Source organism: Bufo bufo, chromosome 1, assembly GCF_905171765.1.
Source record: "Bufo bufo chromosome 1, aBufBuf1.1, whole genome shotgun sequence".
NCBI classification, from domain to species: domain Eukaryota; kingdom Metazoa; phylum Chordata; class Amphibia; order Anura; family Bufonidae; genus Bufo; species Bufo bufo.
This window is the reverse complement of record NC_053389.1, coordinates 350593994-350598913: the sequence shown is the minus strand read 5'-3', so window position 1 is coordinate 350598913 and position 4920 is coordinate 350593994.

The window sequence follows — 4920 nt, the reverse complement described above, 5'->3', positions numbered from 1 at the left end:
TGTCTCTGAGTATTGCACACCTTGTGCTTTTGGGCACTCCAGTGATGTTGCAGCTCTGAAATATGGCCAAACTGGTGGCAAGTGGCATCTTGGCAGCTGCACGCTTGACTTTTCTCAGTTCATGGGCAGTTATTTTGCGCCTTGGTTTTTCCACACGCTTCTTGCGACCCTGTTGACTATTTTGAATGAAACGCTTGATTGTTCGATGATCACGCTTCAGAAGCTTTGCAATTTTAAGAGTGCTGCATCCCTCTGCAAGATATCTCACTATTTTTGACTTTTCTGAGCCTGTCAAGTCCTTCTTTTGACCCATTTTGCCAAAGGAAAGGAAGTTGCCTAATAATTATGCACACCTAATATAGGGTGTTGATGTCATTAGACCACACCCCTTCTCATTACAGAGATGCACATCACCTAATATGCTTAATTGGTAGTAGGCTTTCGAGCCTATACAGCTTGGAGTAAGACAACATGCATAAAGAGGATGATGTGGTCAAAATACTCATTTGCCTAATAATTCTGCACGCAGTGTATTACATTTGCGGCCTGCGCTGCATTTCTGACAATCCAATAAAACCGTTAAATACTGCTGGTACATTGTCGTTTAAAGAAAACTCACTTTTTGTGCTAGATAGTAGATTTGCGGCCTGTGCTGCATTTCTGACAGTCCAATAAAACCGTTAAATACTGCTGTTACATTGTCGGTTGAAAAAAAACTCACTTTTTGGCCATAAAGTACCGTTGCGGTCTGCACTGCAAATCTGATAGTGAAATATAATCAGTGAATACAACTTGGACACTGTGGGTGAAAAAAACCCCTTTTTTTTGGCCATAAAGTACCTTTGCAGCCTGCACTGCATATCTGACAGCCAGGCAAATAAATACAGTAAATCCATCTGTAGTATTGTGGGGTGACATTTCTACGGTTATCAGGCCAGTCATTCACAAGTGGCTCGGAGGGTGGCTTCCTGCACCAACATAGGCCAGGTACACAATTGTCCAGCCAGGGAACATGTAATACATAATAATAAAAGATAATTTATCTGTCTGTTCATTCTGTGGCTCACCTTCCTCCAGCAATTTTTTGGTTGGCGCAATGCAACATCTAAAGTAAATATTAATAATTTAATACCTAATCCGTCTGTTAGTTGGGTGGGAGACAAATCAATTTTTGTGTGAAGTACACCAGCACCTGCATATGTGCCAGGGACTATAATCTAGTTAATCCGTCTGTGAGTTCAGGGGTTGAAATATTTGCATTGTTGGCTGTTTTATAATAGGGAAATAATTTTAAAAAATGTGTCTGTTACATTGTTGTTTGACATGAACTCTTTTTAGGCTGTTTTATACCCCTGCTCTACATATCAGACAGGGAAATAATTGTAAAAATTCGTCTGTTACATTGGTGGGTGACATAAACCTATTTTTGCCGTTTAAAAATCCCTGCTCTGCATAGGTGACAGGGTCTTAAATTTCTAAAATTCGTCTGTTCCATTGGTAGGTGACATTAACATATTTTTGCTGTTGAAAAACCCTTGCTCTGCATAGGTGACAGGGATTTAAATTTCTAAAATTCGTCTGTTTCATTGGTGGGTGACATTAACCCATTCAAATAAGGGACATGGCCCTGGTCGTGGTGCTGCTGGTGTTTGTGGAGCTCCTGTTGCAGGGAGAGGACGTGGTCGATCTGTGCCAGCTACACGCCCAAATGAAACACCTTCCTCAGGTGCGAGTAGGCGACAGAGCCTTCAGTGTTATTTAGTAGGCCCGAATGCTGCTCTACGAATGGTGAGGCCAGAACAAGTACAGGCGCTAGTAGATTGGGTGGCTGACAGTGCCTCCAGTTCCTTCACATTGTCTCCCACCCAGTCCCCTGCTGAAAGATCAGAGTTGGCACCTGCAGCCCATGACCATCAGTCTTTCACCTCACCCCCTTGCAAATCAGCCAAGCAGTCTGAGCCCCAAGTCATGCAGCAGTCTCTTCTGCTTTTTGACGACTCTGCTAGCAGGGTTTCCCAGGGCCACCCACATAGCCCTGCCCCAGAAGTGGAAGACATTGAGTGCACCGATGCCCAACCACTTATGTTTCAGGATGAGTACATGGGAGGACCACCGCAACACATCTCGGATGATGACGAAACACAGGTGCCAACTGCTGGGGCTTTCTGCAGTGTGCATACCGACAAGGAGGGCAGAGGTGAAGACTGGGTGAAAGATGATGTGGAGGACGATGAGGTCCTCGACCTCACATGGAATCAAGGTCATGCGAGTGACCTGTGAAGTTCGGAGGTAGAGGCGGTGGTCACACAGAGCCACCAGCACAGCAAAAGAGGGAGCAGGGTGCAAAAGGTCTGCTACTGCCCACCGCATCAAGGGACCGAGCACACCTAAGCCAGCTCCAAGGAGTTCCCTTGCGTGGCAGTTCTTCAGACAATGTGCTGACGACAAGACATGAGTGGTTTGCACGCTGTGCATTCAGAGCCTGAAGCGAGGCATAAACGTTCTAAACCTGAGCACAACCTGCATGACCAGGCATCTAAGTGCAAAGCACGAGTGCAGTGGAGTATGTCACGAATGTACCTGTACGCAGATGAATATCGCACGTGACAAGGGGGGGTTCGCTTCCGGTTAACCCTTTATAGATACAATTCGGTATACTGCCACCTTGTGTTTTAACGGCACACAAACCGACTACCGGTCACTCACCCTCACGCAGAGCAGGGAATGAACCAGCTCATAGGTACACTTCAACTATGAGAGACAGAATGGGGGGAAAGAATACAGGAAACCACATTGTAGGATTTCTAATGAATTAATTGGTAAATTCCTCGGTAAAAAAGGTATTTGGTCACCTACAAACAAGCAAGATTTCTGGCTCTAACAGACTTGTAGCTTCTTCTTTAAGAGGCTCCTCTGTCCTCCACTCGTTACCTGTATTAATGGCACCTGTTTGAACTCGTTATCAGTTTAAAAGACACCTGTCCACAACCTCAAACAGTTACGCTCCAAACTCCACTATGGCCAAGACCAAAGAGCTGTCGAAGGACACCAGTAACAAAAATTGTAGACCTGCACCAGACTGGGTGGAGGCAAGCAGCTCCGTGTGAAGAAATCAACTGTGGGAGCAATTATTAGAAAATGGAAGACATACAAGACCACTGATAATATCCCTTGATCTGGGGCTCCATGCAAGATCTCACCCTGTGGGGTGAAAATGATCACAAGAACGGTGAGCAAAAATCCAAGAACCACACGGGGGGACCTAGTGAATGACCTGCAGAGAGCTGGGACCAAAGTAACAAAGGCTACCATCAGTAACACAGTATGCCGCCAGGGACTCAAATCCTGCAGTGCCAGACGTGTCCCCCTGCTTAAGCCAGTACATGTCCAGGCCTGTCTGAAGTCTGCTATAGAGCATTTGGATGATCTAGAAGAGGATTGGGAGAATGTCATATGGTCAGATGAAACCAAAGTAGAACTTTTTTGTAAAAACTCAATTTGTCATGTTTGGAGGAGAATGCTGAGTTGCATCCAAAGAACACCATACCTACTGTGAAGCATGGGGGTTTAAACATCATGCTGTGGGGCTGTTTTTCTGCAAAGGGACCAGGACGACTGATCCGTGGAAAGGAAAGAATGAATGGGGCCATGTATCGTGAGATTTTGAGTGAAAACCTCCTTCCATCAGCAGGGGCATTGAAGATGAAACGAGGCTGGGTCTTTCCGCATGACAATGATCCCAAACACACCGCCCGAGCAACGAAGGAGTGACTTCGTAAGAACCATTTCAAGGTCCTGGAGTGGCCTAGCCAGTCTCCAGATCTCAACCCCATAGAAAACCTTTGGAGGGAGTTGAAAGTCTGTGTTGCCCAGCGACAGCCCCAAAACATTACTGCTCTAAAGGAGATCTGCATGGAGGAATGGGCCAAAATACCAGCAACAGTGTGTGAAAAACTTGTGAATAGGGTTGAGCGAACCCGATCTGTAAAGTTCGGGTTCGTACCAAACTTTAGGATTTTGGGACCCCGGACCCGAACCCGAAAATTTCAGTAAAAGTTCGGGTTCGGCACTTTCTGCACAGCAGCCAATCAACAAGCGTCATACTACTTGCCCCAAGAGGCCCAAGACTTTTTTGGCAATCTACAACATCTGTATTAGTCAGTGTGTAATTTAAGGTAGAAATACACCCATCATTTTCTGGGGTTTGAAAAACACACTTTTTTTCTTTTTCAAAAAACAGTATTTTCCAGATCTGCAAGTGTTAAATTCAAGTTAAAAATATACAGATTTCATATTCTGTTAGCAAAAAAAGACTTCGCTCTATATTCTGCGTTTTTCACGCAACGCAGGCCCCATAGAAGTGAATGGGGTTGCGTGAAAATCACATGCATCCGCAAGCAAGTGCGGATGCGGTGCGATTTTCACGCACGGTTGCTAGGTGACTGTCTATACACTGTATTATTTTCCCTTATAATATGGTTATAAGGGAAAATAATAGCATTCTGAATACAGAATGCTTAGTAGGTGATCAATTGAGGGTTAAAAAATAAAAAAAATTAACTCACCTTGTCCTCTTGTTCGCGTAGTTCTCCCGGTCTTTAGTTCTTTAAAAAGATGAACTATGGGCTAAAGGACCTTTGGTGACGTCAGATCACATGCTCCAATCACAGGGTCCATCACCGCGGAAGTGAAGAAGTTCGGGTCTGGGTACCACAGTCGTTTTTTTATCACGCGCGTGCAAAACACATTGCACCCGCGCGATAAAAACTGAACATCGGAACGCAATCGCAGTCAAAACTGACTGCAATTGCATTCCTACTCGCGCGGGTTTGCCGCAACACACCGGGACGCATCCGGAACTAATCCGGACACGCTCATGTGAACGCAGCCTTAGTCAGTGTGCAATTTAAGGTAGAAATA